The following is a 24,157-nucleotide window of genomic DNA, read 5'->3' as shown; positions in this document are numbered from 1 at the left end:
AAAGTAAAAACAATTAAAATGCCCCTGCTGAATATGCAAATAAAATGGTATAACATGCAAAGGAATATTATACTGTCATAAAAAAGGGATAAAGTATTGATTCATGCTATTGCATGGATGAAACTTCAATACATAAAGCTAAGTGAAAGAAGCCAAACACATAAAAAGCCACAGACTCTTTCTTTTTATTTGAAATGTCCAGAAAAGGCAAATTTATGGATGTAAAGTACATCACTGAATGCTTTGGACTAGAGAGACAGCTGTATGGTGATTGACTGCTAATGGACACAAAGTGGCTTTTAGAAGGGACAAAAATGTTCTAAACTTAGATGATGGGGATGGTTTTAAATCCTGTATATACACTAAAACATTACATTGTGCTCTTTACATGGGATGAATTGCATGGTGTGTGTTATACCTCTAAAAAGCCATTAAAATATGTGGTCTCCGATAGTTTGGGATTTTAATTTATTTTTCATTTTATTTTATTATTTTTAAATATGCATGATTTGAATTTTTAAACTTTTTAAATAATTTTTTATTTTTATTACCATATAATGTATTATTAGCCCCGGGGGTACAGATTTGTGAATCTCAAGGTTTACACACTTCACAGCACTCACCATAGCACATACCTTCCCCAATGTCCATAACCCAACCACCCTCTCCCTACGCCCCTACCCCCAGCAACCCACGGTTTCTTTTGTGAGATTGAGTCTCTTATGGTTTGTCTCCCTCCCGGTCACATCTTGTTTCATTTATTCTTTTCCTACCCCCCAAACCCCTCACGTTGCCTCTCAACTTTCTCATATCAGGGATATCACATGATAATTGTCTTCTTCTGATTGACTTATTTCGCTAAGCTAATACCCTCTAGTTCCATCCATGTGGTTGCAAAGGGCAAGATTTCGTTTCTTTTGATGGCTTCATAGGATTCCATTTTATATATATACCACATCTTCTTTATTTACTCATCTGTTGATGGACATCTAGGTTCTTTCCATAGTTTGGCTATTGTGGACATTGCTGCTAAAAACATTCGGGTGCACGTGCCTCTTCAGATCCCTACGTTTGTATCTTTAGGGTAAATACCCAGTAGTGCTATTGCTGGGTCATAGGGTAGCTCTATTTTCAACTTTTTGAGGAACCTCCAAACTGTCTTCCAGAATGGTTGCACCAGCTTGCATTCCCACCAACAGTGCAGGAGGGCTCCCCTTTCTCTGCATCCTCGCCAGCATCTGTCATTTCCTGACTTGTTAATTTTACCCATTCTGATTGGTGTGAGGTGGTATCTCATTGCGTTGTTGTTGCTTTTTAATTTCTTTTCAGTGTTCCAGAACGATTGTGGTTTTGATTTGATTTGTACTTCCCTGATGCTGAGTGATGTGGAACACTTTTTCATGTGTCTGTTGGCCATCTGGATGTCTTCTTTGCAAAAAAAAAGTCTGTTCATGTCCTCTGCCCATTTCTTGATTGGATTATTTGTTCTTTGGGTGTTGAATTTGATAAGTTCTTTATAGATTTTGGATTCAAATCCTTTATCTGATATGTCATTTGCAAATATCTTCTCCCATTCTGTTAGTTATCTTTTGGTTTTGTTGACTGTTTCCTTTGCTGGGCAGAAACTTTTGATCTTGATGAAGTCCCAGTAGTTCATTTTTGCCCTTGCTTCCCTTGCCTTTGGTGACGTTTCTAGGAAGAATTTGCTGCAGCTGAGGTCAAAGAGGTTGCTGCCTGTGTTCTCCTCAAGGATTTTGATGGATTCCTTTCTCACATTGAGGTCCTTCATCCATTTTTTAGTCTATTTTTGTGTGTGGTATGAGGAAATGGTCTAGTTTCATTCTTGGGCATGTGGCTGTCCAATTTTCCCAATACCATTTGTTGAAGAGACTGTCTTTTCTCCACTGGACATTCTTTCCTGCTTTGTCAAAGATTAGTTGGCCCTAGAGTTGAGGGTTAAACATTTTTTGAGTATGGCTGACACAATATGATATTAGTTTCAGGTAGACAACATGGTGATTCAACTCCTCCACATTACACTGTGCTTACCACAAGTGTAGCTCCCACCTGTCACCATATAATGCTATTACAGTATCCCTGACAATTCCCTGTGCTGGACCTTTTATTCCTGTGATTTATTCATTCCATAACTGGAAGTGCGCATCTCCTACTCTTTACCTATTTTTCCCATCTCTCTAACCCCCTTTCTTTTGTCAACCACCAGTATGTCCTCCATATTTAGAGGTCTGATTCTGCTTTTTGTTTTTATATTCATTTGTTTTGTTTTATGGATTTCACATGAGTGAAATTATATGATATCTGTCCTCAGTCTGATTTATTTCACTTAACATAATACATCTATTACCATTTGTAACAACAGAGATTTTAATTTCAAAGATGCAAAAAAAACCCACAAAAAAACAAAAAAGAGGTTCATACAATACAGTTCTAACAGTCCACAAACCCATAAATGTGAAGTAGAAATGGGAGGGGCTCAGTCAGCAAGACTTATAGTGATGTGTTGGTATATGTTTACCAATTGTCTCCCCCAAAAGACATAAGATGTTTATAAATTTTAATATTAGAAAGTTGTGTAGCATACAACTTAGGAACAATAGCAAAATATGTAATATTTTTATTGTAAATTCCATCCAGACAACTAATTCTCACAGAATGCTTTCATTGACTTGTGTTGAATTCTTGTTCCACAAACAAACCTCTTATTTTAATTGAACTAGCATAAGTCAAATGGAATTTCATTGCAGACTTTTTCCTAGCAAGTTTTCTTGTAATTTAATATGGTATGTATTTTACTGTTGTTCTATTTCTCCCTTGTATATTTTTTTTGAAGATTTTATTTATTTATTTGACAGAGAGAGATCACAAGTAGGCAGAGAGAGAGAGGAGGAAGCAGGCTCCCTGCTGAGCAGAGAGCCCGATGCGGGACTCGATCCCAGGACCCTGAGATCATGACCTGAGCTGAAGGCAGCGGCTTAACCCACTGAGCCACCCAGGCGTCCCCTTTGTATATTTTTATTAAACTGAACTTTCATTCAGTTTCAGCAGTATGACAATAAACAAAACAATAAACCCAGGTCTGATCTGTGGTATCTGCTGATTTTTGTGGTGTAAGTTCTCCCATCAAGGCATACTGCAAGATACAATGGGAGGTCACTGAGCCCAGAATTAGGAAGAGATGCACAACAGTGTACCAGTACGTGATTATTTTCACCATACTGATATTATAGACCAGAAAAACCATCTCAAGAATATGAATAATAAGAAAATAATTTGGCAGTGATACATTTCGAGTATCTACAAGCCCTTAACTAAATAACTTAATAAGTCTCTATCATTTGATTTTTCATAATACTTGTTTCACAAACAGCTTACAAAATTCCTGAAAATTTAACAATGAGCTCTCTTAAGCTACTACAAACAAGCCCTAGAATACTACTGTTTTTATATCATTCAGGATGAGTGAATGACATATTTAATGAATTAAGTGAATATTTTATAGTGTAGTTCCTGTTCCTGTAGTCAATCATTGACATAAAAAGCCTTAGATAACAGGAATTCACAAGACTAACTGACCTCACATAACACTTCAGAGTGCTAGAAAGCACAGCTACTATTAGAAAAATTTCATATTAAAGCTAATATGATAGCAAAACTAATCAAATTTGTAAATTGAGTATGGGATGACAAGTCTGTGCTCAAAGAAATTGGTTAATTTAATGCCCTCAGTGTATTATATTAACACACTAAAATGATATTGATGGAAGATAATAATTAAGCTCAAAAATGAACCACCCTTACTTCACTTCCTGCTGTCTTACTAATTGCCCAGTGGTGAGATGATACACACATAAAAATTGAAGGCAAACATGTGAAATTGATAAATGAGAGACACAAAGCTTAGAGATACTAACATTATTATAGTGAAATCAAAATGTCATTATGTTAAAAGACAATCATAAAGTTTTACATCTTTCTTCTTGGCCATACAGGACCTATATAAAATACACTATTCCTAAGTTTCAAATTCAACTTCTTCTGAAATTCCTCATTTCCAATTATATTACGAAGCTAAATAAGAACTGATGAAAACAGAACCATTGAGGGGTAGATCTCTCTCTTGCAATCCTTCCTGACTCCCATTCTCCCCAGGAGATTGTATCTGCTTGTAGCATTACTAAGCTAAGGTAAGTTACAGATAAACATTGACACTAGAATGTTACTCAAGCAAATTCATATAATCTGTGAGAATTTTCTACTCAATTAAAAACAATTTGAAAGTCAAATTTTTGATACATGAAATATAACATCTTCTGAAATAATCTTTAATTGAATTATATTACACAAGTCAAACTAAGGCCAATAGGACACATTTACTCTCAAGGAGTCAATGAGTCAAAACAGTTATCACCTTTCTTTCCTCAGTATAGTTGTTATCAAACAGATAACTGGCAAAATTATCATGATAAACTAGCTGATGTATAGCAATTTCAGTGAAATATCTAGAATTAAAAGCAGTGTGAAGGACTGCCGACTTATAAACAAAAAATAACATAATAAAAAAGGGATAGTGAAATAAATATAAATTTCCATGTTCAATATTCAAGAGTCCTAAACTCAAGAATTTATAGAGCCCACCTATAAATAATCAAATCTTGCTGATACTTTCAATGCGCTCCGTAAACTGAAAGGTACCCTTGCTCCTACTCTATTCACTTGTCTCCATAAACTCACTTGGCATTGGCAAGTCCTTTGTTTTGTGCTGAGATTCAGCAGTGGGGGATGGAAGAAGAGGAAGATTCAGTCTGTGAAGAAGGAAATGTACCCCAAACCCAGTTTATCTTACTGTAACTACCTAAGGGCAATGCCTTGCAATATAATTCTGCAAGAGAAATTTAATCAGAAAGCCCAGGAGTGAGACAGTATAAAGAAATATAAGGTGATGGCAAAGCTTAAGAAATTACCTCTACTATGTGCAAGATACCGTAATAGGTTACTTTGGCTAATTACAAAGAAAAACTTGTGTTTTTCTTCCTGAAGGAGCTTGTAGTCTACCATGAGTTTAGAGGAGTATGCCAAAGAGCTTGTAATAAGAGGAGCACAGTAACTTCAACATGCCTTAAAACTGATTCTCAGTCTTGGCTGCACATTGAAATCTTCCAGTGAACTTCAAATTTCCAATACTGAGGTCCTTTCTCCAGAGAATGTGATGGGATAGGTCAGGGGTGCAACAGGGCATGGGAGTTTTTCGCTCTCCCCCAGTGATACTGAGCCAAGGTAGAGGAACCAGGAGAGGGGTAAGTTACGGAGAAGAATGATACAGAATGATGGGGTAGCCAAATGTGGTCGTCCTTGTCAGACTCCGTTAACGCGTTCTTTAACACACAGTTGGAAACCATTCAATGGTTTTTCAACATGAGAATTCAAATGAACGTGACTCCACACACAGACTCCCAAACCCCCGCCCCCAAAAGAGGGAAAAGTAAAAAGTAAAATGAAAGGGAAAAATCATGGGTACGTGAAGTATGAAGGAAAAGCTACAAAGCTGAAGTCGGTGCAGGAGGCAGGTGTGGAATGAGCTGGTGCCGCCGATGAGGCTCTCTCTGTGCTCAAGCAGTCCCTGCTAGTGCGCAAGAACAGCCCTTCACCCTCGTAGCAACTCTTTTCCAGGTCCAGACACTGTAACTATTCCCAGTTTACGTGCGGAAACCAGCCCTGGATATTATAACTTTCTCCCATTGGTAGGTTGTGCCAAGATACAAACCCAGGGCTCCAGAGTGCAAGCAGTTATCCCCTATGAATAGGAAACAGACATGAAAATACACATTTCCGCTTTCATTCAAGCAGAATGTGCTAATTTTTGAAGTGGCCATCTGCAGCTCTCTAAACTCCCTTTTTCACCTTTGAGGGAAGATCTTGCTGTTTGGCCCTCAAGTGCTTCAGTTCCCACATAAATTTAAAAACAAACAACAAATATATGGTAAAGTAAATAATTTGGAAGAAATCTTAAGCTGGAAAAAAAAAACTTCAATCCTATGTTATTATTGAAGAAAAGCACTCTAATTTCCTGTAAAATCATATGCTTGGAAACCAAATTGTAATTCTTAACCTGCAGCATTCTTTTTTTTTTTTTTTTTTAAGAATTTATTTATTTATTTGACAGAGCGATCACAAGTAGGCAGAGAGGCAGGAGGAAGCAGGCTCCCTGCCAAGCAGAGAGCCCAATGTGGGGCTCGATTCCAGGATCCTGGGACCATGACCTGAGCCAAAGACAGAGGCTTTAACCCACTGAGCCTCCCAGGTGCCCCTAACCTGCAGCATTCTTTAACATCTTCTAAAATGTTTACATTACTGGCTGTATTTTTCAAAAGAAAAAAAAAGACAACTTGTAGAATTTCATAGAGATAATGTTTAGGGGAGAAGAAGAAATAGCACAAAGTAAAAGTAGCATAAAGAGAAAGATATAGTATTTCAATGCAAAGCACTTCACCCAAAAAATATGTTTTTGTGACAGGCAAATCCACACAAAATTTATTAATTTGGGGCCAGCGATTCATTTGCAAAAACAGAGAAAATGTAATTCCACTTCTTTCCAAAATTGATGATTTATTCAAGAAAACAGTATTGAATTCCAAGTTTATGTTTCTTCAATGAGAAGATAATTACAATTATTTATGGAGAATATTCATCCTGTCTTCGGCACAAACAAAAGTCCAAGTTACTAGGAGGCCAATCCCTGCCAGCACACAGAAGTCTGGAAAAACACTGCTTTGCCATATGTTCAGATGCTGGCAAAATGAACTTTCCTTGTCAGATACTGTCTTACAGTAGTGACTTTTCAGCACTTCCCTGACACACTGTTTTTGCCCTTGCCATACAAATAACTTTTGATTCTGCTATACTGATGAACCAGTACCAGCAGTATTATTTAGGCTGTACGTTTCCCTGCTTTTAAATATTTCACTGCACTATCATCATTAATGGTTCATGAAGTAACCAAGACAAAGATTAAAAACTAAATTTCTCCCCTTGAAAACCAATTTGTTCATATAAATTTAGAGTTCCTCTAAAAGCTGAATCGCTTGTGCCTTTTTGGTCATCAACACGGACGATTCAGGACTTGGTCATGAATGGGAAATGCAACGGCTCCTTCTTACATTTTCCCTTGACTAGCAGGCGTAATCTTTACCTAACACTGGTAAATCCCTTTGGTTCCTTTAGTACTAACAACCAGAGCATGGCAAATAAAAATGAGTTTTAGAGATACTAATATTCATTACAAACTTGATAAAAAAAAAAAAAAAGATCTAAGATACATGGTGTTCATGGCCAGTAGCCTCCAATACAGAAGTAACTTCAAGAAAAAGATGTTGGGGTGCCTGGGTGGCTCAGTGGGTTAAGCCTCTGCCTTTGGCTCAGGTCATGATCTCAAGGTCCTGGGATCAAGTCCCGCATCGGGCTCTCTGCTTGGCATGGAGCCTGTTTCCTCCTCTCTCTCTCTCTGCCTGCCTCTCTGCCTACTTGTGATCTCTCTCTGTGTCAAATAAATAAAATCTTTAAAAATAAACATTTTTTTTAAAAAAAGAGATATTAACATGACAAAAAATTAATTTAAAGCTTTTAAGTTGAAGCAGCCGAACCTGTGAGTCATAATTTCAGAAAAAAGAGAAAGACTTCATTTGGGGAAAATTCCAAGAATAGTAACTGAGTTAGGTACATATGGACAGAAAGTAAGATGTTTTGACCTAATTGCAAGGAAAGGAATTAGAGCCTAGAAAGAAAGATTCTTCCCTTCTAACTTGGTCAGAACTGTGACAAAAGAGTTCCACTGAGATGTCAATGTGAAGATTTAGCTAGTGAGATGTTTTGTCAAAACGTTGGTATCACACTTCCCCAAGAATCCAAACACATTTTATATCCTGCGTTAATACTATTAGGATGATGATGATTTTGCTTACTGCTATTGTTACCTAGATTCACAATCTAATATTCTGAATCATTCTCTTAATCATTCTCTTAATCCAGTAATCAGATAACTCAGCTCTCCAGTCTACTCCTTCCCCCACTGCTGGACTGGACTCCTGCTCTACTAGCCCAGGAAATGACTTCGGGAGCCTAGACCAGGAATTGCAAATAGGTTTCATTACATGTGCCAAATCTATTGTTGCTAGTGGCTACTAATATGTAAAGCCTTGTTTTGGCTTGGAGGAAAGAGTGATTTTATGGGTCAGTATTGTCTACTGCAGGCTCAAAAAATCTGATACGGCACATGTCCTGAGCTTCTGCCAACCCTGGCATAAACTACAAAGACAGTATTCTTTTTATCATTTTTCCATTAATTTCTCCCTGTTCCAATCTGTCCTCAAATTGCTTAAATATCTTTCTTTAAAAACTCTAACTATATCAACTTACAATTTATAAATTTCTACTTGACTCTCATGCCTGTAAGATAAAATTCAAACTCCTTAATTTATTATGCACTTAAATTTCTTCATTTGGTCCCAATTGACTTAACACTACTCCCCTATTTCCCATCATTCCAACACATTCTTATGATATTGAACTTCTCAACTTTTCCTGAAAATTTTGTAAAACTCATGACTCATGATTTCTCCATTAGAACCTAAGCTTTCTGTGGGCAAAGTCTGCACTTACCTTTTTACAAAGACCCAAATTTGTACCAAGCAGAGAATAATTGGACTATAATTTTGAGCAGAAAAATGAATAAATTAAGAAATGAATAAATTAACATTTTCTGCTTTCTCCTTCGAATGGCTTTCTTCAACTGGCAAGGTCCTATGCACACTTCAGAACCCATCGCACATGTCCTGCTTTCCAGGAAGATTTCCTTGACTCCTCAAAGCTAAGTTACCCACTTATTCCCCTGGCTTCTGTATCCCTTTGTTCATTGCTGTTTTTAGCATTTAATATGCTATCTTTTGTTCACTTTTTAAAATAATTTATATACTGTGAAATGCTCAGATCTTAAGTATACTGTTCAGCCAGTTTGGGCAAATTCATCAAACAACAAATATTTCCATCACCTTAGATAGTTTTTTCATACTCCTTCTTTGTCAACCCCTTCAAAGAAATGACTGATGATTTCAGACACTAGAGGTTACTATTTGCCTGTCCCAAATGTTTATATGAGTGGGATTACACATGTATACTTGTGTACTTGTGTCTCATTTCTTTCATTTAGCATAATAGTAAAGATTTATTCATGTTTTTGCTGCAGTTGTTTCTTTTTTAAATTACTGAATAATATTCTATTGCATGGCTAAGCCATAATGCATCCATCTCCAGTTGATGGGGATTTAGGTAGATTCCAGTTTGGCACTCTTATGAAGATAGCTACTATGTTGTATTTTAAATGATCTCTCCACTGTAAGATCCTTACTTTGCACAATGAACTCATCAAGAGAAGATGCTTGGTGATGATTATTTTGAAATTGTATATGTAGAGTAGTCCTTGGTATTTAATACTTGATCAGGAATCATCCAATTGGAGTATAATTTGCGTCTCTCCAACCTGGATGTTTGTAGAATCTCTGCCTAATATAGGTATCAGGAAATGATAAATTATACCTCTTTGTGGCAAACTACTATATTCCATTTACTACCTATGGTTTCTTGAGCAATTCCCATACATTTTCTCCAAGACTTAGTTTCCTCATCTATAGCATGAAGATAATTATTGCACTGATCTGTTTGGCTTGATGTGAGGATTCCTTGAACTTTGTATGGAATTTAATAAGCTGAGACTCAACAAAGGTTAGTTGTTAATTTATTCTAATGTGTATCCTTCAAATATCTGACTAAGTCTCTTTCATTAAAAGTTGGAATTTGGAGATGGCTCTCTAAGAAATAAGGGGAAAAGAGTAAAAAGCACCCAGAAGAGCCACCACAATTTAATGAAGAACAAAGTCAAAGGACTGACAGTATCCAACTTTAAGACTTAATATGAAGCTACGTAATCAAGACAGTGTCACAATGGCTAAAGAATTGATAAATAGATCAGTGAAAAAGAAGATGAAGTGTAGAAACAGACTCACATAAATATAGTCAACTGATCTTTCACAAAGATCCAAAGGCAATACAACGAAGAAAAGACAGCCAGGGTATGTGGGTGGCTCAGTCGGCTGAGCCTCCAACTCTTGGTATCACCTCAAGGTCAGGATCTCAGGGATGTGAGATCCAGCCACAGGTCAGATTCTACATTCAGTGCAGAGTCTGCTTGAAATTCTCTCTCCCTCAGCCTCTGCCCCTCTCCCAGATCATGCACACATGCTCTCTCTCGCAAATAAATAAATAAAATCTTAGAAATCTCAGTGGAGGGGCACCTGGGTGGCTCAGTTGGTTAAGCATCTGACTTCGGCTCAGGTCATGATCCCAGGGTCCTGGGATGGAGCCCCGCATTGGGCTCTCTGCTCAGTGGGGAGCCTGCTTCTCCCTCTCCCTCTCCCACTCCCCCTGCTTGTGCACCCTCTGTCAAGTAAATCTTAAAAAAAAAAAAGAAAGAAAGAAAGAAAGAAAGAAAGAAAGAAAAGAAATCTCAGTGGAAAAAAAGAAAAGACAATCTTTGCAACAAATACTGCTGGAGCAACTAGACATCCAAATGCAAAAAAAAAAAAAAAATTAATTTAGACAGACACTAGACCCTCTTCACAGAAATTAACTCAAAATAGATCATAGACCTAAATGTGAGATCCAGCCACAGGTCAGACTCTACATTCAGTGCAGAGTCTGCTTGAAATTCTCTCTCCCTCAGCCTCTGCCCCTCTCCCAGATCATGCACACATGCTCTATCTCAAATAAATAAATAAAATCTTAAAACTATAAAAACTCTTAGAAGATAATACAAGAAGAAATCTAGATGACCTTAGGCATGATGATGATTTTTTTGGTATAAAACCAAAGGTACTATGGATGAAAGAAATAATTGATAAGCTGGACTTCATTAAAATTAAAAACTTCTGCCCTGTGAGAAATACTGTCGAGAGATTAAGAAGACAAGTCACAGATGGGAAGAAAATATCTGCAAAAGACCTAGCTGATAAAAGATTATTATCCAAAATATACAAAGAACCCTAAAAGCTCAACAACAAGAAAAGGAAAAAACTGATTAAAAAATGGGCAAAAGCTACAAACAGATGCCTCATCAAAGAAGACGTACAGAAAGAAAGCAAGCATATGAAAAAATGTTCCATATCATATGCAATTAGGAAAATGCAAATTAAAATAAGAAGATACTGCTACACACATATTAGAGTGGCAGAAATTCAGGATGCTGACAACACCAAATGCTAGCAAGGATGTGGAACAACAGGAACTCTCACACTGCTGGCAGGAATGCAAAGTGGTACAGTTTCTTAGGAAGACAGTTTGGCAGTTCCTTACAAAACTAAACATTCTCTTCCCATATGATCCAGCAGTTGTGATCCTTGGTATTTATCCAGAGGAGGTGAAAACTTATGTCTACACAAAAACCTGCACACGGAAGTTTATAGCAGCTTTATTCAAAATAGCCAAACCTTGGAAGCAACCAAGATATCCTTCAGTAGGTGAATGGATCATAAACTGTGGTAGACCCAGTGTTCAAATGAATGAGCTATCAAGCCATGAAAAGACCTGGAGGAACCTTGAGTGCATATTATTAGAAGAAATAAGACAATCTGAAAAGGGCACACACTGTGTGATTACAGACATATGAATATTCTAGAAAAGGCAAAATCATGGAGATAGTTGCTGTCATGAAGATCAGTTGCCAGGGGTGAGGAGGGGGAGAGAGAGAAGGGGTGGGAGGCAGGGAGGAGGGATGAATAGGTGAAGTACAGAGAATTTTTAGAGCTGCAAAACTATTCTTCATAATATTGTAATGGTAATATGTGTCATTATACATTTGTCAAAACCCACAGAATGTACACAAAGAGTGAATCTTAATGTAAATTACGGGCTTTGGATGATAATGGTATGTCAGTGTAGGTTTACCAGTCGTAACAAATGCACCAGCTGGTGTGGGATTTTGATCATGGGGGAGGCTTATACATGTGTGAGGGCAGGGCATGTACAGAAAATCTGTACTTTTGCTCCATAGTGCCACAAACCTAAAATTCATCTTAAAAATAAAGTTTATTTAAAAGAAAAAAAAAAGTTAAAGTGAGTGAAAGCCTTGTTTCCTTGCATAACCACTATGGAAAATCACTTAAGTGGACCAAAAACCAGCTCAAGGCATTTTATTGTAAGGTAACCTAGGCCAATTAAAAAAAAAAAAAAAATTGAAAGTTCACACACAAAAATTAGAATTTAAAAAATCTCTTATGTCTCTTTTAATTGTATGTATTTCTAAAAATACTTCTTTGTATTTTAGACTCACATTGAAAAACAAAAACTTGCCAAGGCTATAAATCATTCACATCTACTAATCTTTTTTTTAAAAAACAAAGACTTTCCACCATAAAACAATTACAAAGGATTACAAAGGATTAATAGAACCACAGTGTAAAAATGCACAGCTCTTAAAATGCAAACTGGGGCAGCTACTGTGAAAAACAGAATGTAGGTTCCTCAAAAAATTAAAGATGACACTACCTTACAATTCACTAATTGCACTACTGGGTATTTAACTATAGAAGATGAAAACACTAATTCAAAAGGATACATGCACTATGTTTTCTTCATTATTTATAATAGCCAAGATATGGAAGCAGTGCAAGTATCCATAGATAGATGAATAGATAAAGATGTGGCAGAAATTCACATACAAAGGAATATTATTTAACCATAAAAAAGAATGAAATCTTACCATTTGAAATGACATGGAACTAGAGAGTATAATGGGAAGAGAAATAAGCCAGTCAGAGAAAGACAAATACCATATGATTTCACCCATATGTATATCTTAAGAAGCAAAACAAATGCACAAAGAAAGAAAAAGAGAGAGACAAACAAAACACAGACTCTTAACTATAGAGAACAAACAGATGGTTACCAGAGGGGAGGCAGGTGTGCTGATGGGTGAGCTAGGTGATGGGGTTAAAGAGGGCACTTGCTACAATGAGCAGTGGGTGATGTATGGAAGTGCTCAATTACTATCTTGTACACCTGAAACTAGTATTACACTGTATGTTAACTACCTGGAATTAAAGTAAAAACTTTAAAAATGAATAAAAATAAAAATAAAATAAATACACAGCTCTCAAAATAAGGCAACTTTCTAGGGTCCTGTGAGCAATGGGCCATTAAGACTTGAAACAGAAACCTTTACATAAAAACAAAACCCTAGGGGCACGTGGGTGGCTCAGTGGGTTAAGCCTCTGCCTTCAGCTCAGGTCATGATCCCAGGGTCCTGGAATAATAGAGCCCCACATCGGGCTCTCTGCTCCCCAGGGAGCCTGCTTCCCTCTCTCTCTGCCTGCCTCTCTGCCTATTGTGATCTCTGTGTCAAATAAATAAATAAGAACCTCGAAACAAGGTGAACACATGTAGTGAAAAAAAAAAAATGGAATAGGAAAATATCTGCCCATTTGAAAACAGGGATGACAAGGTGACTTGTCTTATTTTCATTTATCTCTATTGAGAAAGAAAAAAAAGGCTCACCTTTGAGAAAACAAAGAAGAAAAACTGATAGAGCTATTTAGATAAAGCTATTTAGATTTAGATGAGTCAATTATCATATGGTTTCACCATATGAAGTTGGAAGGGGAGGTGAACCATGAGAGACTATGGACTCTGAAAAACAATCTGAGGGTTATGAAGGGGTGGGGGGTGGGAGGTTGGGGGAACCAGGTGGTGGGTATTAGAGAGGGCACGGATTGCATGGAGCACTGGGTGTGGTGTAAAAATAAAGAATACTGTTATGGCTGAAAATAAAATAATAATAATAATAATAATAATAATAATAATAAATATGATGAATTCCAAACAGGATAATTTTGTTTTTTTAAAAATCCACTCTGGAATACATCTCTGTTAAACTGCTGATATCCACAGACTGACCACCTTAACAAGTAGCCAGAAAGACAGAATAGATTATTTTTAAATACCAGCTATTTGTCCAACTGCAAAGTTCTCAGTAATCACAAAACCAGAAGACAATAGAATAAGAGTTTCATGCCTTAACTGTAAATGCATATTAATGTAGGACTGTATACTCAGGTAAACTATCATTCAAGAATGAATTTTGGAACAAAAACCAAAAGCATTTACTACTCTTATTAAGGGAACTTAAAGGAAGTACTTTAAATTCAAGAAAATTATTAGATGATTTTTAGAAAGGAAATACTAAAATTATAAGCATAATTTAGCACTTCCTAATAGGTAAGTCAGATCCTTAAGGTGTCAATACTAAGGAGTTTTTACCTCTAATATTTAAGAGGAAAGAGAAGTATGATATAGTTAAAAGATAAATGCCAAAATTAAGAATTTTGCTTCTGTATCTAGGAACATAGATATTTTGTCTATTAAAAATAATTCCATTTGTCTATGAAAATAAGGCTGTTGTGAATATTCTCTTCATATTTTTAGTATATCCATGCATTTATTTATTTCTTTTGGACATATGACTAAGAGTAGAAAAGTGTAGTTACAGAGTATATTTATGTTCACATTGCATGACTTCCAATATTTAAGAAATCATCACATATTTCTAGAAGGCCTGGAATCATAAAGCAAGATGAGCTCATTTTAAAATACCCTTAACTTGCATATCTACCTCCAACACACACTAATCTTTGATGCTATGCCTTTACTTAATTCTATAATGTCATGATGTATATTAAACCCATTATGTGAAAATAAGCTTTTATTTGTTGAGTGCTTCCTATTGTATCCCAGACTGTGCTAAATGCTTCACATGTATTACACCTTTTAATCTTCTTAAGAGTCATCTATCATTCTCATTTCACAGGGGGGCATTTGGGACTCAGATAAATTAATACATTCTCCAAGGTCACGTATAGAGACCACGGAATGCACTGCAAGGGAATAAATAATGAATATGGTGCAGAATGGAGATCCTTTCAGTAGAAGAAGTCTAGGATCAGGGCATTTCTGGAAAAACTAGCCTCACTAAACACAGAGGCACATATGAATCACAATGTTTATAAAATATCAAGTGTGCTAAGACAGACATTATATTCTAATAAAGAGCTCTCAAAATAGTGTAACTTAAATAAATAGAAATGCATTTCCCTCCCACCTAACAGTCAGTGGTTTGGCCAGCGCAATAGTTTTGCCATCAGAAACAGGTGACAAGGATTCTCTAAACTTCACTGGTTGCCAGCCAGAAGTAAGAGTGAAAGGCAGTCTAAGAAACAAGTTGCACTCTTTGCAGCATTGGTCCAAACTTCACCGTAGGACCACACCAACAAAGAAAGCTAGAATATGTAGTCAGCAAATTGGTCAAATACAGTCAGGTATCCTGCTGAAATTCAGATGGTTCCATTTTTAAAAAGAAAAAGAAAAAAAAAAACAAGGAATATGAAAAAATGGAAACCTCTGCCTCATTTACTGGTCAGATTTGACAGAAACAGGACAGGTACCAAGATGAAACAAGGAAACAGCCAGAAAAGCAGTGATGTAAAGTCCAGTTGGGGAACGCTCGAATACCCATCTGGGGACAGTGACCTCATACGGTAGCTAATGAGAAGCCTTTTTAAAAATAAGTATTTTTTTTAAATAGAGCATAGAATAAAAATGCACATATCATAAATATACAGCCTGCTAAATTTGTATAAATGTACCCATGTCAGAATCACTCAGCTCAAATTTAAGTTTCAGCTCTCCCACCAGCATTTTCATGCCCTTCCCAATCACCAACCTTGTTCACCTCCCGGAAGATAACCATGACCTAACTTTTCTATGTAGATCCATGTTACCTATCTTGTCATGCCACTACGTTTGTGGGATTCAAATATGTGGTATGTGGCAGGATTTTTTAATGTTTTACTGCTGCACAGTACTCCATTACAGAACATGCCATAATTTTTTATTTAAATTTAAATAATTAATATATAGAATATTATTAGTTTTAGAGATAGAGTTCAGTGATCCATCAATCTTACATAACAGTCAGTGCTAATTACATCCCACATTCTCCTTAATGCTCATTACCCAGGTCCCCTATTCCCACATCCCCCTCCCTTCCAGCAACCCTCATTTTGTTTTCTACAGCAGAGTCTCTCATGGTTTGTCTCCCTCTCTGATTTCATCTTGTTTAATTTTTCCCCCCTTCCCCTATGCTCCTCTGTTTTGTTTCTTAAATTCCACATATGGATGAAATCATATGGTTATTGTCTTTCTCTGATTGACTTATTTCGCCTAGAATAATACCTTCTAGTTCCATCCACAGCGTTGCAAAAGGCAAGCTTTCGTTTTTTGATGGCTGCATAATACTCTACTGTATACACATATCACACCCTCTTTATCCATTCATCTGGTGATGGACATCTGGGCTCTTTGCATAGTTCAGCTAATTGTGGACATTGCTGCCATAAACATTGTGGTGCAGGTGCCCCTTTGGATCATTACATTTGTATCTTTGGAGTAAATACCTAGTAGTGCAATTGCTGGTCACAGAGTAGCTCTATTTTCAACTTTTTGAGGAGCCTCCGTACAGTTCTTCAGAGTGCCTGGACATTCCTTGCATTCCTACCAACAGACAGGGTTCCCCTTTCTTGGGAAAATGCCGTAATTTATTTAACCATTGTCTTCAAGATAAACATTAGAGTTGTTTCCAGTTTTCAGCTATTAAAAATGACTCTGCTATAACAGCTTCCTTGTGTTTTTTGGTACATCCATTATTCATTTGTTTTGGCTATATACCAGAGGAGTAGAATTTCTTCATAGAACATACTTACGTTTGAATTCTGTAGCTCATGCTAAATAGTTCTTCCCAAGTAGCTGTATCATTTACTGTTCCCCTGGCAGTACAGGAGCATTCCAGTCAAGCTACATTCTCACCAACACATGGGAATATCATTCTTTTTTCATTGTAGCTGTTCTGGCCGTTGTGAATTTCATTTGTCTGCTGACTACTTAGTAGTTTTAATTTTCATTACTCCGATGACTACTCAGGTTGAGGACCCTTTCTTAAATTTATTAGTCATTTGGAGAGCTATTCTTGTTGAGTATCTCTCTTAACTGCCTATCATCTTTCTCTTGGGTGGTCTTTTTAACTTATACGTGTTCTATAGATTGCCTGAATATGAATCCTTTGCTAGTTTGTAACTTTCTTCTCAGTGAACAGCTTTTGAATTTTTTGAATGAGAGTGGCAAGAACAGTTCCGTGCTTTGAGAAAATTCATCTGCCATGAATATGAAAGAGTCAAGCAGAGAAATGGTAAAAGGATAATGTATATATTTCCTGATAATGTATGTATATATACAATGAGATCTGAGTTTAGACAGAGGGCAATAATAATAAAAAGAAAAGGAAAAAGATGAGAGAGATACTTTATAAAGGTTTGGTTCATCTATTCACTACTGAGAAGACTTGAAAACAGATTAAGAAAAATATGGGATACAGGCCATTTATGAAGGACAATGAATATGGGATAAAATGCAGTCAATATTGACAGATGGAAACTTAGGAAAATGAAAGTTTTGAATTACTGAAGAATGTTTACTTTGGAATTCATTTTTACTATAATGATCATACCAAGTAGCAGCAAGGCCCAATTTTCCCCAACTTAGAGGCTTTTTTCATTCTTGCCATGATTAACAACTCCATATTCATTTTCTTTTCAGATCACTCCAGAAAAAAATAAAATGACAAAACAGGGGCACCTGGGTGGCTCAGTCAGTTACGAGTCTTCCTTAGGCGTAGGTCATGATCCCATGATTCCAGAGTCCTGGGATTGAGTCCTGCATCAGGCTCCCTGCTTGTCCCTCTCCCATTCCCCCTGCTTGTGTTCCCTTTCTTGCTGTCTCTTTCTCTGTCAAATAAATAAATTTTTTTAGGACAAAACAAAGGCTTAAGGAAAGTAATATATATATATTTTTTTAAATCAGAAAGGAACAGAAAACCCTTCAATGAGAATCTTCCCGAGAAGGGATATTTGAGGAGCAGTAACTCTAAGATTGTTGAAACATTCCCCATTTCCTCCTACCCTCAAGATTAGCCACAATGCCCTTCCTTTCTTGGTTCTTAACCCACTTATAAAGAAGTTAGATGTAGAGGTTGCAGAACCTTCCTCAAGTGGTTTCATTAAAATCCTTATTCGCAGGGTGCCTGGGTGGCTCATTGGGTTAAAGCCTCTGCCTTTGGCTAGAGTCATGATCTCAGAGTCCTGGGATCCAGGCCGGCATGGGGCTCTCTGCTCAGCAGGGAGCCTGCTTCCCTTCCTCTCTCTCTCTCTGCCTGCCTCTCTGCCTGCTTGTGATCTCTGTCAAATGAATAAATAAAATCTTTAAAAAAAAAAAAAACCCTTATTTGAACGAGACTTCAAGTCCTCTGTCATTATCATCAGGGCCAACATCATCTAACATCTACTGAACACTGACTTACACTATATACTGTATGTATTATTTGATCCCTGTAAATTCTGAAAATAAATATTACACTATTATTACTATTCTATAGCAGAAAGCTTAAGCAGTTTGCTCAAAGTGACAGAGCTAATAAGTCATGGACCTTGGACATAAACCAGGGCAGCCTGATTCTAGAGCTTCTTTCTTACCTATTGTTTCCTACATTCTCCTTGCCAGCCTTCATGAATCATTGACAGTTAAGGTCATAAAAGAATAAGAATCATAACAATTAGGATCTAGTAGGGAGTACCTAGATGTGGAAAGTCCCATAGGGCATGGTGCACTCTAAGGACAGACATGAAATTGAGACCCAATGTGAGTGACAAAGACTATTGAAAATACTTCATGTCAGTTCACTTATCTCCCTCTCCACTTCTACCTAGCTCCCTGTCATCACTAATCTTCCAATCACTAACACTTATATTATCTTTAATTTGCTTTCCATCTCTAAACTGTCACCTCCTCTAATTCATTCTCCATCCCACAGCCAGAATAATCTTTTTAAATTATAAAACAGCTCATATCACTCTTCTTAAAAACATTTCATGGCTTCCCACTGGACACAGGATAAAACTCCTTATTAGAGCTCCTCAAATCCTGCAAAGTTTGACCCCTCCTTCCCTTTCTACCCTAACCCTGCTCCTCACTTTCCTTCTCACCATGCACATTGCTTTTTATATCAATTCCCTGAATACAAGAAGCCCTTCCTTACCGCAGGATCTTGATGACTGCTAGTCTCTCTGTCTGACCTGTTCTTTCTCCATCAACTTCAATATTTGGCTTCTTCTCATCCTCATCTCAACACAAGAACTTTTCTTTATCATACAGCAGCCTGGTTACTTCTGTAGCAGACTTTCTAAAGAGCTGCAATTTGATACTTAGTCATAAAAGTAGTAATCTATCTATCCTACTAGAATGAACCTTCATGACAGGGTGCCTGGTACACGCTAGATACCAATAGGAAATTTGATGAGATGAATGCAAGACCAATAAATGACTCCATGTTTCTTATCTTGGGAAACTGGAGGGATAGTAAGGTCACTAATGGAGAGATGAAATACAGTAGGAGAAGCAAGTTTTGAAAAGGAACATAGTTCAATGAGGGAGAGGTAGAATTTGAGATGCCTGAAGGAAAGAACAGTGGAAATGTCCATGAGGTAGGTAGGTCTGGCATTCCGAGAACAATCTGGACAAGATCATGTAGATTTGGAAAACAAGAGAATAACAAGGCAGATGGAGCTATGGGTGTGAAAGAGAAGGCCCAAGAAAATAAGCCAAGTGGATAAAGCAGAAAACTGACAGGCAGTATGAAAGAAGAAAGAGGACAGACGGGGCACCTGGGTGGCCCAGTGGGCTAAGCCTGTGCTTTCTGCTCAGGTCATGATCCTGGTGTCCAAGGATGGAGCCCTGCCCCCATCAGGCTTCCTGCTGAGCAGGGAGTCTGCTTCTCCCTCTGACCCTCCCCTTCTCCCCTCTGCCATCTCCTCCTCTCATGCTCTTGCTCTCTCACTTTCTCTCAAATAAATAATAAAATCTTAAAAAAAAAAAAAAAAGGAGGACAAAGGTAAAGCATGAGGAAAAGCCTTTAAGGAGATCAGAGAGCGCCAGGAGAAGATGGGGATAGATTTTCCAGAAAGATGAGAGGTTAAATCAAGAGGGTCAAACTCTTAGGAGAAGTTAATTAGGATGACAAATGAAAGGGGGAATTCATGGTTGGTGTTTAGGAAATCCTGGTGACCTCTGGGAGAAGATGCAACCAAGTAGATTAGGAAACTGAAGAAAATGTGTTTCAAATTAATAGCTTTACCTAGGGTTTGGGCTATATAAAAATCTTTTCTAGTGGCTTTGAAAACCCCATGACACAGAAAGTATGACAAAACTAAATTATTAAGTACTTCAACTATCAGCTTTAGGGAAGAAATAGTTATCCTGCATTGTTGGAATTTTCTAAAGAGGTAGTATTAAAGTCAGTTGAAAAGGCTAGTCTATTCAAAATTGCAGAACTATGTAAGGAAACTCATGATTATCAGTAGCAAAAGCTACCAGGGTGCTTTCAGAGAATGAAAGCTGTACCATATACACATTAAACAGAAAAGAAATTTGAGAAGCAAGGGGTTGAGACCAACAGCAGTTCATAGAGCCTGCCAGGGTATGGTTGGCAATTCAAGATCACAGATGCCTCAACTTGCTCTAATCAGGGAAAGTCCTTCTTGCTAAGTGCATTCACGTCAGTCAGCAGAGACGCATCCATGCACTAAATCTTGAACCTGAACTAAGTGTAAATATTCTAGGGTATTTAATTACCCTCCCACCCCAGTTCAAAGGCAGATCCATGCTAAAATAACCAACCCCACCCCCTGTGCAAACCCAAAAACTGATCTCAAACATGGATGGAATGGAGCCCAGAAATGAGACATTTTAGCACTGGATTGGCATACAGACTGGGGGAAAAAAGAAAAAACAGGGAAGGGGCTTCTGAACAGCTCATTCTTTCTCTATTATGTCCCCAGATATCCCACATAATTACTCCACTCATTTGTCAAAAAGTGGTTAACTTCAACAAAAGGATGTTCTTGTATTATCCATATACTATAAATGAGAAGTAGGAATTTTATATAGCCACTGCAATTTAAAAATTTAAAAAAAAAAATTTTAATCTCCTTCTGTTGATAATTAGATTTTGTCCAGGGCAGTGTTCTGCCTAATAAGGTATTTAAAAGGAATCACTTTTCATCCTCCAGACCGTTAACAGCAAGATACAGAAAAGTCTGGGTGGAAAACCGAATAAAGACGTGGTGGAGCAACCCTGGGTGAATTTTGGAAGTCAGCCCTCTTCTATCCTGTTTGTCAGAGAGGCAGGTGCCGGATCAGAGTTCCTGGAAGAGAGCGCTGGGGCAAAGGAGGGTTCCGGGAGCTGCTGTTCCAAGGCCTCACGGTACAGGTGAGGCGGCCACGGCAGTCTCCATGGCAACACGGAGGGGTGGCGGTGAGAGGGGCGCCCCGCAGCCGCCCGGCGCCCGCCGCGCCTCCCCCGACCTCGCGCCGGCTCGGCTCCCGGCGGGTCCTGCAACCACACTCACTCCGAGCTCCAGCCTCCACTGCGTCCCCCGCCCGCAGCACTGTTGCCCGGGCAACGGCCATGGCCCGTGTCCCTCCGGCGTTCTCCGCCCCGGAATTTGGGAGCGTGAGGACTGGATGAGATCCGAGATCTCGACTAGCCGGCTGGGCCCAGTGGTGCTCTCGTGAAGCAGACGCCGGGGGCTGGAGACCCGGCCGGGACCCACCGCCGCCGGGGAGGAGGCTCAGCCCGCCACCCTCCCGGCACTTTGGAGAGGCGTCTGCTTTCTCCTCCCGGCCTGAGGCGCTAGGATTGCGGGCCACCTTCCAAAGGTCCGAGAGAGCCCCATAGAAGCTTACCCCACCCCACGCTAGAGTCCAGCTGCCCTCCGGGGGAGCTCCCGCTGGCTGTGGGCCGTCTGCCCCCCCACCCCCACCCCGTTCCCTCTGCTTCCCAGCCCCCACCCCCGGCACCCGGCGCCCACCCTTTATGCCCACCTAGGCTTATGCCCAAGGACTAGGACACCGAGTCCTGGCTTTTTTTCTCCTGCCCTTCCTTGGCTTTGGAGGAGCGAAGGGTAGGCTCCTTCGGAGCTACTCAGTAAAAGGTGACTAGTGCAGCCAGGGACCCTATGGGACCCCAGCCTTCTCCCAGGTCAGCAGCTCCGCTTGCCGGGGCCTCCCATGGGAGAGGGGTGCCGGGGAGGGGGCGCTGTCAGCAGGCAGAGTGCTGCCACCTCCCGCTGGGTAAACTGTCCATTAGAGGACCTGTGACCAATGATTCAAAATTACATGCAGAAACTGATTTTTGTCCAGAGCCTAAAAGAACTGAAATCATGTGTTTATTAACTGGAGCAAAGCGATCACAGGTGGAGAAGGGTGCTTTTCTGGTAGCTAAATCAATGGGACTGTTGCCTTGATTTCAAAAGGTGCCACGATTTTAAAAGGAAAAATAGTTATTGCTTAGGTGTAGAAAAAAGAAGCTATTTTTATTTCTAGTTGAAAATTTCAGGATAGTTTTTTTTCTATAGTTTGCAATAGGACCTGTTCTCTTCTTGAGCTATAAAATACTCTAAAATACTATAAAATAGTATTTTATTGCTATAACCAGGACTTTTCATAATAGAAGTTTTTAGTATTACTTTTTAAATAAGAGCCACAAATTTTGAAAATGAATTTGTAAGCAATACATGTGTCGCTGAATATGCATTGTAGCACTGATTTTTCCAAACATTTTGGAGATGCTTGATGTATCAGTGTATTGTTCAGTAATTGTTGGTTACTTAGCACTTAGGGCAAAGATAATCTGCAACTGGAGTAAATTCATAGGGAAATGAACAGCATTTGTCAATTAGATTTAATAGTTTGCTTAAGAAATTTTTAAGTAATATGTATATATGCATACATATTTGAATACTAAATAAATTCAGTACTAAAACATAGAAGATCTTTTTATTAGGGTTTTGAGATTAGATATATACCTTACAATGCAAACTGAAGTGTTATCTGATTGTTAATTCAGGTATGTACTGGTATATTTGCACTGAAATACTCAATTTTATAGAGCAGTTATTTCCAAAGATGATTTTTTAAATGATTTTTTTTTTTATAAAGAAGTTCACTTCAGGGGCACCTGGGTGTATCAGTGAGTTAAGCCTTTGCCTTGGGCTCAGGTCATGATCTCAGGGTCCTGGGATCAAGCCCTGTATCAGGCTCTCTGCTCAGCAGGGAGCCTACCTCCCCCTCTCTCTCTGCCTACTTGTAATCTCTCTCTCTGTCGAATAAATAAATAAAATCTTTAAAAAAAACAAACGTTCACTTTAAATGTGATACAGTAAGAGGTTAATAAAGACAATGTAGCTTTAATCATCTTCCAAACTGTAAAGCTATTTCTATAATGGCAGAGATGTTTCTATCTCCCTGAGGATTTTATCCATGCTCTCAAGTGCCAAATTAGCTCCTTTTTTATCCACATTGATTAATGACAAATGCATATTTCAATTGGGAGATAGAGTTCTATATAAGTCATAGAATGTATATGGACTAAAGTTTAATATCTCACTTTATGTCATCCGGATCTGACAGAAGAAGGCTCATGATCAGAGTATCCCATAGTCCAGTGGTAGAGTTTTAAAGGAATAGGAAGCAAACAAAAGATTTTGGCCTGGTAGACTGTTGCTTTTGTCATCTGAAAAGGCCTAGCTGCTCACTCTATTATTTCACATGGCATGATTAGCCCTCAGCATGTCTGGCATGCTTTCAGCTAGGTCTCAATCTTTGCATATTCAAGTATTGTTCCATTTTTCTCAAGGTACAGTATATACTGGGGCATTTAAATATAGAATACAACACAGAGCTGCTAATTAAAGCTTTCAAAATGAATACTTATCTGACCATTTAATATTAGTGTACATTAGAATTGAAGAAACTGGGGAAAAAGTATATAAAGAAATGATTTGAAAGAAACATGTATCATATACTCACTATGTAATTTTTGTTAAGAGATGTCTCAAGATAATAGAACCTGAGGTTATTTTTTCTTTCTTTTGCT

General features: G+C 38.2%; 1 protein-coding gene across 7 annotated transcripts in view; it reads right to left on the bottom strand.

Annotated features, from left to right (window-relative positions):
- The window catches only part of NOL4 (nucleolar protein 4), a 402,656-nt gene that overhangs the window by 321,872 nt on the left and 56,627 nt on the right, over window positions 1-24,157 (bottom strand). The window lies entirely within an intron of this gene.

Source organism: Mustela erminea, chromosome 13 (assembly GCF_009829155.1).
Source record: "Mustela erminea isolate mMusErm1 chromosome 13, mMusErm1.Pri, whole genome shotgun sequence".
In the NCBI taxonomy this organism is placed as follows: Eukaryota; Metazoa; Chordata; class Mammalia; order Carnivora; family Mustelidae; genus Mustela; species Mustela erminea.
The sequence above is the reverse complement of the archived record's forward strand: the minus strand, read 5'-3'. Positions and strand labels throughout refer to the sequence as shown.